The following is a 14,497-nucleotide window of genomic DNA, read 5'->3' as shown; positions in this document are numbered from 1 at the left end:
AAAAAATAGTAGAAAAACATGATGCAAAATTAACGTATCACGAGTCAAGATTTGCTAGCTGCAAGGCGACCATGTTGGCGAGGAAAACAGCGGGAAATGCTTGACGAGTTTTGGGAGAGAGTGTGCGGCCCAAGCAATCTCAATCAATTGGATCCAAAACGTGCATGATTTGCAAGCTAGCATTTCTAACCATATAGGGATTGCTATACTAAGCCCTTCCAATCTAATTTACCAAAAAGACGCCCCGCTTTATTATATATATAAAGCAAACCACCGCAATAACAGGAAAGTACAACAGAGTCGTACAAGCAGCACATCAACACAGAATCTAATTCACAAGACAGCTCATGTGTTATATGTTCATGAAAGCTTGGTCAATGCTTCTCTAAACTTCTCCCTTCTATTTCGTCGGTCATGGCTACTCCTGCCGTGCCAACGCCGGCCGCACTTCAGCTCGACCACCAGGCCGCTGCCATCACGTCGCCGTATATGGTCATCCTATACCACATCTAGCCATGGACACCATCTTCCACCCTCAATATCATCTTGTGGTGCTTGTCCTTTGGTGCAAAACTCGATTTCAGTGGATCGGTCCACCATGATGGCTTGGTATTGCAAAATCCTAAAAGTTGCTTCGTTGTGTCAGTCTATATCGGTATATCCAAAGACGAGTGCGGTGGGTTGTGGTCAGCGGATGGGGAAATTGCTTTGCATGTATTCCTCATGCCATGAACGAAAATTTGCGAAAATATTAAAGCCCACACGTGTGGGCGTTAGCCAACTTGTTCACACGCTTTCATCACCGTCCAGTAACTTTTGCACGAATCTTGCCACGAATTAGCTGATTTTGTATGTCACGTAGGACAACTCGCATGTGTGGTGTGTGTGAGGGGTCGCCCACACATCCGTTTTACCATACGGAGGGGCCGGTGTGTGGGCGTTTAGCAGTTCGCTCACACACCAGTTTTTCAGTCATGCACAATGGCTGGTGTGTGGGCGTTTGCCATCTCGCCCACACACCCGCCTCCTCTCCCACACTCAAATTGCCAGTTGCCATGCGTTTTGCAGTGTACATGGCAACTGTCCTAGTATGATTGCAAGCAGATGGCAACTCTTTCTTTTTTTTTACCCGAACATGTCAGTTGCCATATGTTTTGCATGGTACATGGCAAACTGCCCTAGCGTGCACGTAAGCAGATGGCAACTCTTTCTTTTTAAATGGCAACCGCCCTAGCGTGCTTGTGAGCACATGGCAACTCTCTCTTTTACCCGAACATGTTTTTTGCCATGCCTTTTTTGGTAGCGCTACATGGCAACTATCTAGTGTTAGTAGGTGGCAACTCCTAAAATTTTAAAATCATGGCAACTGCAGTAGACCAGACCACACATGGCAACAGCTGTAATTGTCAAAAAAATGGCAATCTGAAACTTTGACCTGAGATGGTAACTGCAGTTGAGCAAACATGGCAACTGTAGTTGTCCGACATGGCAACCGTAGTTCAGCGACATGGCAACTGCACTTAAATGAACATGGACAAGGGTCCGGCCCATGGCAACTGCGGGGCGCACGGTAAAGTGTCACGTGAGGCGTGCGGGACCACGAGGTACGAGGCCTGACGTACCGGGCGTATGGGCGTTATCTATTTCGCCCACACGCACGCGTGTAAGAGGGACCGGGAGAGAAGAAAAGAGGCATGTGGGCGCTAATTGTTTTGCCCACACACAGACGTGTGGGTTGGTCCTCTTAGACACCACACAAAACGTGTGGGCAGATTTCTTAACACCCACACGTGTGGCAGTTGTCGGATTCCAAAATTTATGCAAACAAGGCATGGTGAACTCGAATTCAGTTTCCTCCAAAATCTCACGTGTGATAGCTAAACTAGTGATGGCGTTTGATGTCACAAAATGAATGGAGCGGTGAAGGTTATATCTTGGAGGAGGATATATATATATATAGAAAGAGCCTTCTCCTTTTCATGCAACTAGTTCTCTTTGAATCAACTCTCACTCTATATGTGTGAGTCCATGAAAAGCTAGTTGCCTTGTTGATTCATCATTTTCGCATGACGAGTTTTCGTTTAAGAAAAAAACATGACGAGTTTTGGTGGTTAGACTGTGTAGTCTTGTGCAGAACCTGAACATGCTACCATCTCTGAACCATCAATAGTGCGTGGTATGATCCGATGTGATGCCAATTTTCATTATCTCCTGCTTCCTTCTTTGAATAGCTTAGTTCATAATGTGCATTGCCATGCTTAAAAATCTGATGTTGGATTTTTAGAGATTACATGGGATATGATTAGTCGTGATTTGTATCTTGACTTGTATGTTAAGCGGTGCATATAGTGTGATACGTTCACCATAACCAAACCACAAAATACAGCAACCCCAAACAATACTCACACGGAACACACAAGCATTACAACAAGCCTTGGCGTGTCAGCCAAGTCTGTGTTTCCCTCTCATCCAGTTAGGCTATTACTATTCCGCTTTGTGTGATAATTGAAAGGTGTAGCCGAGAGTCAAGGAACACAGTGACGGGCGGCCATGCACACTAGTCCGTTCGTCTTTGCACCACATGTACAGCCTTCGATCTTTCCTTGCTTGGTTCACCTCTCATCGAGTACAACTTCTCTGGCAGGATACCTCTAGCGTACAACCGGCTCGCCGAGCTCCAGGCGCTGGACCTCTCTAATAACACACTCTCAGGAGGAATCCCCACGAGCATCAGGAATCTCACGTCACTCCTCTGGTTAATGCTCGCAGGGAACCAGCTCTCCGGTGAGATACCGCCTGAAATCGGCAACTGCACCAGCTTGCTCTGGCTGAACCTGGCCGACAACCGCTTGACTGGCGTCCAACCTTCTCGAAGAACCGGAATGGATTCGAGCGTGCTCGCCAGCTCCGGCGAGTGCCAGGCCATGAAACGGTGGATCCCAGCAAGCTATCCTCCATTCAGCTTCATCTACCCGTCATGACTCGTGAGAGCTGTCACAGCATATGGGACCGCATCCTCAAGGGCAACGGTATCGTCCCAATTCGGCCTTGGTCACCGGCGGGGCCGAACACGGTTCCTGGGTACGTGCAGCTGTCAAGGAACATGCTTTCCGGTGAGATACTGTCGTGGATCGGCGCAATGCGGAATCTCAGCTTGCTCCTCCTCGATGGCAACCGTCTCACGGGGCAGCTGCCACCAGAGATCGGCCGCCTCCCGCTCGTCATGCTGAATGTCTCAAGGAACAACATCTCCGGGCCGATTCCGTCCGAGATTGGCGAGATTCTGTCTCTGGAGAGGATGGATTTGTCATTCAACAACCTCTCCGACGAGCTCCCGGCAAGCCTGTTCAAGCTCACGCAGTTGGTCATACAACCCACTCCTCTCTGGCAATGTCTCCACCACCGGCCAGTTCGGCACCTTCGACGAGCAGTCCTTCCTCGGCGACCCGCTCATATCACTGCATCAGGGTGAAGCTGCCGGCAAGCAACCACCACGACCGGAAGCTGCTGATGCTACCCTTGTTGAGAGGAGCAGCATACCAATAGCAATCCTAGTGTCGTACTTCTTCTTCCTTGTAGTTGGCTTCATTGCCGGCACTGTTAGAGGTGGGCGAAAGATCTGTTGACTATGGGAGCTCAGCAGGAGATCACAAAAATAAAACCTTTGCGCAAACTAGAATGTTAATTGGAAGGGTGGACCAACTCTACAAACTAGCAAGGTGAGGCACAAGGCAAATAACTTGATGCAACATAAATAAATAAAGTTTTGAGAAGGAGAACAACGATGTATCCCAAGCTTTAAAACATTTGTGTGATCCCATGTCTTTACTGCAGATGCTTAAATAAGAAGCCTCGAAATCACTTAGACCTCACCTTGATCTCCTCAGGGTAAAGTTTATGAAGAACTCATCTAGTCACTTTTGCTTGATGTCGATGTGATCTCCTCATGGTAAAGTTCATTTAGAACTCATCTAGTCACTTGTGCTCGATGTTGATGTGATCTCCGATCTTCCGCAAATTTCCTTGAGACAAATCCACAGAATGGATTCTCTCACTCATAGCCATCCAGAAGATGCGGTGGGCCTACAGCTAGAGAGGCTAGCCACAAAATCAAATGAAATCTGGGTAACCATAAATGTGAATAATTTCTCAACATATACAAGTAATTTAATAACTTAAAATTAAATCATTGTCCAAAAAAATCAAAAAAATACTGGCCAGAGAGGCACGAACCTTGGGATACCCAGTTTCTCTTTCCGTAGCCATGTTCAAAAATACTGGCTAGAGAGGCGCATATAATTTCTAAATTGAGTGATCGATCAGTCTCCCCCTTACCGTAGCCATGTTTCTCTTTTTTGCGGCAAGTACCGTAGCCATTTTGACAGTTACTCCAACTATTTCCAATATTCCAGTCAACCAATGAGTCGAGTCCTTGTGCCCCTGCCTTCACGGAAACACCAATGGAGTGCAAGCACCGGCTGCGACATGCCAAGTCAAGTCAAGTCAAGTCAATGGAAACTCTTGAATGCCATGAGATGCGTAGGTGATAAAAAATTCTAATTCACAAGTAGGAAACGAATAGCCAGAATTGGTTAAACTTTAGAGTTCAGACTTCTGTATTAAGGGACAAATAGATTTCAGTATTTTATCAGTTCACAAATTCAGATTAGCACTTTTCATTTAAACTATATCTTAACATTAATTTGGTAAAGACAAAACAATTATTCTAGAAAGTCAGAACACTAGCAGTATATTCCGAAAAACATAACACTAGCCTAGCAGCAGCAGCAACCTCAATTCGGTTGACCAATTCAATCACAACCTCATACACTGTTCCACACAAAATCCAATTCATGGACATTATTTTCCACGTGCCGTGCTGACGCCAACTGTTCCACGAAGAAGAAGCCGCATAATAACTGAGCACCGTTAAGTGCCATTCTGCAAGGGGTATAAGCTTGCTCCAGTTCTCATCAGTAGAGGCACCAAACCAAGCAAAAGCAATGGCACCTCACCTCCCATGGCTCTTGCTCCAGTTCTTGCTACTACTTCTGGGGGTATCATCTGCTGCTCAAGCACAAGTGAACATCACCTTGGGCTCCTCCTTGAAGCCCCAGGGGCCAAACAGCTCATGGCTCTCGCCCTCCGGCGACTTCGCGTTCGGTTTCCGGCCACTGGAAGTTAACCCCTCCTCATACCTCCTCGCCGTCTGGTTCGACAAGATCCCTGAGAAGACAGTCGCTTGGTATGCCAAGAGCAGCTCCGACGGTCAAGAGTCACCGGTGCAAGTGCCATCCAGCTCCGTGCTGCAACTCACCACTGACGGGTTGCTCTCGCTTCGCAACCCATCCGGCGATGAAGTCTGGAGTCCTCGGGCCCCTGGTGTGGCCTACGCCAAAATGCTCGACACGGGTGACTTCATGCTTGTCGGCGCAGATGGCACGGCAAAGTGGGAGACCTTTGGTGTCCCGGCTGATACCATCCTGCCCATACAAGTGCTCCATGTGGGTCCAGAGGACAAGCTACTCAGAAGCCGTCTCATCAACACGGACTACTCCAACGGCCGGTTTCTCCTAGCTGTGCAAACTGATGGTAATCTTGTGCTGTATTCAATGGCTGAGCATTCCACACTTGACTACGGTCCATACTGGGCAACTATGACAGTTGGGAACGGCTCACGGTTGGTGTTCAATGAAACAGGCAGGATATACTTCACCTTGAAAAATGTGACACAGATCAATGTTACTTCAGCAGGGGGCAACTCAATGGGTGATTTCTTCAATCGTGCCACGCTTGATCCAGATGGTGTGTTTCGGCAGTATGTGTACCCAAAGAGCAGAAAGGCCAGAAGTCTATGGAGCTTGCAATGGAAGGCGGTGAGCTCAATCCCTGAGGACATCTGCGAAACAGTAATGGTAAATGCAGGCAGTGGTGCATGCAGCTTCAACAGCTACTGCACCTTTGATGGCACCAAGAATCAGACAAGCTGCCTATGCCCTGAACATTACAAGTTCTTCGATGAGGAGAGGGAGTACAAAGGGTGCAGGCCTGACTTTGTGCCACAAAGTTGTGACCTTGATGAGATAGCAGCAATGGCGCAGTTTGAGATGACTACGATCGATCGTGTTGATTGGCCTAACTGTGACTATGAGCAATACCGCCCCATAGACGAGACAGAGTGCCGGAGGCTGTGTGTGATTGATTGCTTCTGTGCCGCAGCGGTCTTTGATCCAAACACAAAAACCTGCTGGAAGAAAAAGCTCCCTTTATCAAATGGAAATATGGCACAAACTGTCCAGAGGACGGTTCTGATCAAGGTGCCTAGGAGCAACAATTCAGAGTCCCAGCTCAGCAGTGGCTCTAGCAAATGGAAGAAGGACAAGAAGTATTGGATTCTTGGGAGTTCCTTGTTTTTTGGGAGTTCGGTATTGCTAAACCTTCTCCTTATCTCTATTCTGCTCTTTGGCACTTACTGGGGTATTTCCATCACCTCAAAAAAGAAACTCCGGTCACCGCAATCGTCAGGTAGTTCTATATTGCCCCCAAAACTTTTCACTTACAGTGAACTGGAGAAGGCAACCAGTGGTTTCCATGAGGTGCTAGGCAGCGGTGCCTCTGGTACTGTGTACAAAGGAAAGCTGCAAGATGAGCATGCGACCAACATTGCAGTCAAGAAAATTGAAAAACTCCAGCAAGAGACTGAGAAGGAATTCATGGTGGAAGTGCAAACCATCGGGCAGACGTTTCACAAGAACTTGGTCAGGCTGCTTGGCATGTGCAACGAGGGAACTCACCGACTGCTAGTTTATGAGTTCATGACCAAGGGCTCGCTCAATGATTTCCTCTTCGGTGATGCTCGGCCAGATTGGAACCTCCGTGTGCAAGTCGCACTTGGAGTGGCACGAGGGCTGCTCTACTTGCATGAAGAGTGCAGCACGCAGATTATCCACTGCGACATAAAACCACAGAACATCCTTCTCGATGACAACTTCATGGCAAAGATAGCAGACTTTGGCCTGGCAAAGCTTCTTCGAGCCAATCAGACACAAACAAACACCGGCATCCGGGGCACTCGAGGTTACGTTGCCCCAGAGTGGTTCAAGAACATAGCGATCACTTCCAAAGTCGATGTTTACAGCTTTGGTGTGATCCTGCTGGAGCTTGTGTGCTGCAGGAGGAATGTGGAGGTAGAGATCGCCGACGAAGATCTGGCGATACTAACTTACTGGGCAAACGACTGTTACAGGTGTGGGAGGATCAACTTGCTTGTGGAGGGTGACGATGAAGCAATCTTCAACATAAAAAAGGCAGAGCGCTTCGTGGCTGTAGCACTTTGGTGCCTTCAGGAGGAGCCAACGATGCGGCCAACCATGCTTAAAGTGACACAAATGCTTGATGGAGCAGTCCAAATCCCCATACCTCCGGATCCCTCTTCCTTCATCAGTTCACTTCCGTAGTCCGTGCTTGTTAACAAATAAGTTGTGGCATGAAGCAAGATTATGCAATACATGGATAATCTGAAACTGTTTTCCATTGAAGCTTCACAGTTAATGGTAAATATAGTATTTCAGGCACTTATGTTTAGCTGAACAAATAGCATCACTGATGCATCTGTATCTTTTTTCTTTTTATGTGAAACATCTGTATCTTTTTTTCGTAAGCAGCCGTATATCTATTTATATGCCTATTTATATCTTTGAATCCGGGTTTTTTCAAACATTCTCTACAATGCCTCGTAAACAAAAAGAAAACATTCTCTAGACTAGAAAAAGGGTAGAGGTGACTATATAATACATATGATTAGTAACTAATAGAAGTTTCCTACAGCTACATGGTCCGGGCCACTGGCATCAAACAATCCTTTATAAAATGGTGTTGATACCTAAGCAGTGAATCAAGAAAATTTTCGATTATAGTTTGAAGGAAAATGGCTGCCTTGTATTTCAGGCACTTGCGTCTAGCTGCAATAAATAGCACCATAATACTTACGTATCTTTTCTTCTCTTTCTTCTTCTTCTTCTTCTTCTTCTTCTTCTTCAGAAAATGCATATGTATCTGTATTCATACGACTAATTATATCTTTGATGAATCCATTTTAGTCAAACATTCGCAGCAACTGAATAGTCAGATGTGAATAGGTATGGGCTGGTGTCGAACATCCCACAAAACCTTGCTAATATGCAACCGCTGAATTAATAAAAATGTTCATACCAGCATATTTCGACAACTTTCAGAACAACATCGTATTCTCCAGAATAAAACATATGAAAATTATTAGTCTGCACTGTCAAAATTCAGAGGGTAATACTCTCTGAATTATTTGGGAATACCTATAGCAATGCAGACAGTAATTAGCTACAGATAATTACTGGTATTACTGGACAGTGTTAGTGGGGAATTAGTGAGAATACTCTTCACTGTCAAGCAGTGGGAGTATTTTTTAAGGGTAATTGAAACAGTACTTGGCTACAACGGCATAGTACTTCCACCCACTCACTGAATTTCACCAAAATTACGGGGTAAAAATCCCCCCAACGCCCAAATCGACGGGTTCCCCATGAAAGGGATTCAGCAGCCAGAAGCGGCAGCTGCTTCGCCTCTGATTTTCCCGCACGCGTGGTGCATCCACAAAGCACTCGACAAACGGCGCAAGAAATCAAAATAAAGAAAAAACAGATGGCAAGATCTGGGAACTCAGGAGCAAAGCGGCAGGGTTGGGATCCTACGGATGGGGAGAAGAGACGTACCCAAGGCAGGGCCAGGGCAGCCCGGCGACGCCGCCGCCTGGCCGCACCCACCGGAAGCGGAGCGGCCGAGAAACGGGGGTGGGATTTCTAAGCCGAGAAGAGTCCAAAGCAAATCTGAGCCGTTTGATTGGAGATTTTTGTTTGTTTTTTTCTCGATCAATTAGCTAAAGTACAAATAAAATCTCAGCCGTCCGATCCAAAATGAAAGTAATTTACTGAATAAAAAAACTAAAGTGCCTGATTCAGTAATATACATGTTTATTTTACAATTCCGTTGGGCTCCACCAGAAACAGGGAATGTGATACGGCTCAAGAGGTTCGTTGTCGCAGTGCGTGATCAAAGGTGAACAAGGTGGGTTGTGAGCACATAATTAAGAGGCCGTCTTTCTTGCTTTTCTCGTATTGTGAACGAAAGGTTTTGTAAACTGAAACATGGTCAAGGGGAGTTCAGTTTCCTCCAAAATCTCAGGTCCTATAGCTAAATCGGTGCTGATAATTAATATCATGAAATCGATGGAATCGTGTAGGTGGTATCTTAAAGGAAGAGATATATGGAGAGAGTTACATCATGTTATAGAGTTTTTTTTTCTTTTTCATGCAACTAGTTCTTCTTGAATCAACTCTCACTCTGTATATTTTTTTAAGAAAAGAAGGATGACCTCCTGCCTCTGCATCTGAGAGATGCATACGGCCACTTTATTGATTATTCTCGAGGATCTTACAAAGTATTACAAACAATATACCTGAATCCACCATCTTGGCAACATATGCCGTTACTCCTATCCATATGATGAAGAAATGCTAGCTAGTCAGACGCACTCGTGTGTCGTCGCCGCCATCTTCCATAGGTCCGTCTTCAGATCATATTGAGGCTTCTACCTTGTCTGGCCACTCTGCCATCGACGTCACCATGACGCCAGACAGCTACCTCCTCCTGCACGAGTCCATCTCCGCGCATCGGACGCTAAGCCTCCACAACGCCATGCCACCGATCTCCGCCGCCATCAATGTGTGAGATGAAGTGCCGCTCCACCATACCCCTAGCCATCATTTGCTCCAAAACGATGCCCCCAGGAGGGAAAGCGATAAAACGCCATCATCGTCCGATCCGGAAGACCCAGATCTAGGGTTTCCCCTGGAGCATCCCGAGCCTGATGACGCAGACTGCAACGACGATGCCTCGCCAAGGGAACGACATCAAAAACGCCGTCATTGTCCGCCATGACCGTAGTCGGCGCGATTTTCATCGGCAGTTGCTCCACCAAACGCGCGCCACCGATGTAGCTGGTCCCTTCAACCGGAGTAAACTCCAAAACGATGCCCTAAAAGGGACTATGACGCAAAATCGCCGTCATCGCTCGATCCCAAGGAGATCTAGGGTTTCCCCCGAAGATGCCCGCGCTATCAAGGATCAGACAATGATAGAATCCCGTCGGATCTGCCCAGCTGCCGACGAGTCGCACCCGCCACCGTGCCAACAGCAGACCAACGATCAAGGCCCACGCTTGGGCATAGATCCGGCCGCGCCGCCGCGAACCGATCCGGTCACGCCGCCGTCGTCCCTGGCGACTGCAACGCACCAGATCGCGAGGCCTCCTGCTGCGGGGGCGCGAAGTCGCCGAGGCGCCACCATCACCCGCCGTGGCGTCCGGCCCGCCACCACGCTCCGGCCTGCGCCAGCCCCACACGAGCAAGAGGGCCCGAGTCCCCGCCGCCGCCGCCGGCGACCAAGCTTCGCTTGGCCGCGCACTTGGGCGGCGGCGAGGGAGGAGGAGGAGTGGGGGAGGGCCGGCCGACGGGATCTGGGGGCCTCCCGGCCGCCCACGCGGAGGGCGACTCAGGAGGGAAGAGGATCGTGTATTCGGTTTGGTAAGAACAGCTCTCTCTGGACCATCAATAGTGTGGTGGCATGGTTCCGATGTCATACCAATCTTCATTTCTCCAGGTTTCTTACTTCTTTGAATAGATTCGCTTCGTAAGATGCAAGTAATGTTATATAATTCTAATTTGGTGATAAAATTAATGATCAATAGAAATCCTGCAAAAACAAATTTGGAGTACCTCTGACACAGGCTGAGCTACAAAATGTACACATCATTCAATGGGAACTCTACCACTCCTTCATTAATTTACAGGTCTAAACTCTTCCTTGTTAGGCCAATGCAATTTTCAAAGGGTTGCACTAAAGTTTATGACATTCTGCACGGAAATGGTTAGTTTGACGAAATAGGGTTTCCCCCCGCTTTCTATTACAAAGCAAACATCACTGAAACAATCAGATAGGTGCTGGGGCGGAAGCAGCACATGCACGCCCAAAAAAACAAAAGAGAAAAAGAAAAAAACAAATGCCGACATTGACGGATCCACAAAATGAAGAAGCTTCGCGACCGTCGCGCCCACCGGGGATCCTCCACTAGGCTCCTATACTCTGGAGCGCCGGTACCAATCAACACCTACAAGAAGGTACGCGACGATGACACTGCTGCTGCCAAGGGTTTCCCCCGGTACGCGACGAGGAGAGAGGAAGGGTACCCCCGACGCCCTCTAGGAAGGTTCGGCGGCACCCTCAGGAACCACCGCGTCGGAGTCGGCTCGGCCGACAGGGATTTCTCCCGATCCCAACCTTCATCTCGGGCGCTCCGGAGCACGCCACCAAACAAACCACCACTCAGCACCAAAACGGTTTTGAAGCTTCCGCGCCATATCACCACAGCGCCGCGAAAGGGGCCTGCTGAACAAAGAAGAGGAGCCAGGACTCGGGACAGCAGCATCGTCGACATGCGGGAGGGCCCAACCTCCACCGTCAACGACGGTAACCGACCGGACGCGGCAGCAGGAGCATACCGGTCCCGTGGGACCACAGATCCGGCTGGATCCTTAGATGCCTGTAAAGCTCCCGTCATCACGCTGCAGAAGGCATGCCGTCGGCTCCACCACCTCGAGTCCGAGCCGCTCCTCCTCAGCACCACGCGGAGGACGTCGAAGCCACGCCAATGGCCAGCCCGCTAGGACCCAGATGGGGCCGGGAGGGCCCAGATCTCAAGATGGCAATGGGGCCCCGAAACCCGCGTCCCCACGGGTTTTTACCCTATTAGGGGACGGGGATGGGCGGCTTTTTATCCCCGCGGGGCTGCTCATGGGTACATTATTAAACCCGGCATGTTTTGCGTGTTTAAACCCGTTTGAGTACTACCCGAACCCGAAACCCGACAAAACCCGTCAAAATACATTATTTAGCACGCACCGATCCATCTTGACTCAAGTGGCCCAAAGCCACAGTGCCTGAGGAGCCGAGCCCCATAGCATCGAGGCCCTGGAGTACAAACCAACCCCTCAGTCGGTCGCTGCAGTGTTGCTCGCTCTTTAGGACTCTCTCTCCCGCACAACACGACACCTAAACCTAAACCTAAACCTAGGTCCCCCAGCCGTCGCCTGCTGCTGTTATATGCTCCTGTTTTTCTTTCATATGTTGCTGTTTTCATTGACTGCTCGTGGGGACGGGTTCCCCGTGGGTTTTGAAAACCCGATGGGTTTACGGGACGGGCAAAAATTTAACCCCGCACATGTTGATGGGGACGGGGACGGGTTTGCGATTTTCTCGTGGGGATGGGTTTGGGCAAGCAAAACCCGGTGGGTTTCGTCCCCGTTGCCATCTTGACCCAGATCTGGGTCGGGGGCGCGCTGCAGGCCACCGCATGTCACCACGCCGCCCCGCCACCAAGGGCAGCATCGCCACCTCGCCCACCGCCGGCGACCACCGCCGGGTCGCCAGGCCGCCGAGCAGCACCGCCGCCGTCACCTGCCCCAGGAAGGGGACGTGCATGCGGGGACAGAAGGTCCCGCCACCGCCGGCACCACCCGGGTCAGCGCCGGGGGCACCCATCGGTGGCGGCGGGGGAGATCCAACGGAGGTGAGGGCCAAGAGGAAGGGGAGGGGGCGCGCCGCCCCAGCCACCTACCGGGAGGCGGCGCAGGGGCGGGATCAGGAGGAGGAGGGGGAGAGGGGGCGGGATGGGCCGGGGCACGCACACCGGCGCGGTCGGCGGCGGCGAAAACCCTAGTGGGAGGGTGCGGGAGGTTTCAACCCTGAAGAAACTAAACCAATGTTATTCCTCCTCCGACAGAGATTTTGCAATCACACAACTGCGAAACGGATCCAATGGTCAATTTTGACAAAGACCATAATCGAGATACTCATCAATTGGCACCAATTTTTGGTTATAAAACTAATCATATTTCCGAGGCAACTAATCAGTTAGTGAAAAACTATCTTGTAATCCAGAAGGCAACAAATGTTTTGAAAGAAATATTCGATTGGAAAATAGACTGAGCTACAAAATTGAGACATGAACATTAAGCTTGCAACCTCATATTCAGACGCACTACAAGCATGCAAAACAAATGCGTCACACGATCATCACCGCATTGCATCACTAAAAAAGAAAAATGCAATTTTCTACCTTCCGCATTACGTCAGACACGTGGAAGGCAGTATCCTTGTCAGCGATTGCGATGGACGTAGGTGGCGGTGAAGGAGGTGAGGGCTAACCGAAGATGGAGAAGACATGGGAGTCACCGTATGTGGAGAAGGCATCAGCATGGATGTCTTCTTCATCCTCTTTGATGATGCCTCGTCGAGAGCCTCTAGCCGTGTAGCACTGGCAGGACGACGGGGTTGCATAGGTGGTCAGTGGTTCCATTCCCACCGTTATTAGGGCCTTCGGTGGCTGCGATGGAGGCTGGAAGAGGAGGCGTCACGGGCAGGAGAGAGGAGTGGAAATATTGTCTATCAAGTGTTGGCGGTTTCTCAAAATTGCGAGCGAGGGGGCGATTTTTTGGAATAACTCCTGAGTTTTTTGACGAGTTAACCAATTGGTAGTCCGGCCAGGCGCTGCTTAACTCATCTAGTCACTTGTGCTAGATGTTGATGTGATCTCCAATCTTTTGCAAACCTTTTTGAGAAAAAATCCACAGCCTTGATGCTCTCACCCATAGCCATCCAGAAGATGTGGTGGGCTTACAGTCAGACAGGCTGGCCCAAACTAAAATGAAATCTGGGTAACTGTAAATACAAATAAGTGAAAAATACGAACAATTTCTCAAAAAAATATGAGTAATTGTAATTACTTAAATTAAATTCCTTCTCCAATTTTTTTTAAAAAAGAACAGGAATTGAGTGGTCAGTGTCCCCAACTATTTCCATGCATTATTTCTGTTGACCAATGTGTCGAGTCCTTGTGGCCCTGCCTTCACGGAAACATGCACCAATGGAGTGTAAACACGTCATAATCAGATGCCTTGTAACAGCTGTGTTGTGATCCTGATGAAGCAAAGATTATGGCAGGCACTTGAGGATATAATATAGCTGTCTATTATAATCTGAAGAACAATGGCTACATTGTATTTCAAGCACTTACGTCTAGCTGCAACAAATAGGATCACTAATACTTCTGTATCTTTTTTCTTTCTTCAGAAAGTGCACCGGTATACGTCTTCATATTCCTATTTATATCCATGATGAATCCATTTTAGTCCAACATTCCCTACGATAGCTCACAAAGAAAAGAGCATTGTACACGAGAAAAGAGGAAGATATGGGTACATTCTGGTAATAACTGACATCACTTTTCTATACTAGCATGGTTTGGCTACTTGGCGTCGAACATCCACAAAACCTTTGCTATTATGCAAGCGATGAATCAAAGAAAAATGTATGTAACAGCATATTTTGACTACTTTATGAACAACTT

The 14,497-nt window shown here is 48.5% G+C and overlaps 1 long non-coding RNA gene across 1 annotated transcript; it reads right to left on the bottom strand.

Moving 5' to 3' along the window:
- Positions 1–2,410: 2,410 nt before the first annotated feature.
- Positions 2,411–8,095, bottom strand: LOC119352933. The gene is made up of 3 exons (XR_005170273.1): positions 7,990–8,095; positions 3,874–4,478; positions 2,411–3,619 (listed from the first exon to the last, which is right to left on the bottom strand). It is a non-coding gene; the product is annotated as an uncharacterized LOC119352933 (long non-coding RNA).
- Positions 8,096–14,497: the final 6,402 nt, after the last annotated feature.

This window comes from Triticum dicoccoides, chromosome 2A (assembly GCF_002162155.2).
Source record: "Triticum dicoccoides isolate Atlit2015 ecotype Zavitan chromosome 2A, WEW_v2.0, whole genome shotgun sequence".
Taxonomy (NCBI): Eukaryota; Viridiplantae; Streptophyta; class Magnoliopsida; order Poales; family Poaceae; genus Triticum; species Triticum dicoccoides.
The sequence above is the reverse complement of the archived record's forward strand: the minus strand, read 5'-3'. Positions and strand labels throughout refer to the sequence as shown.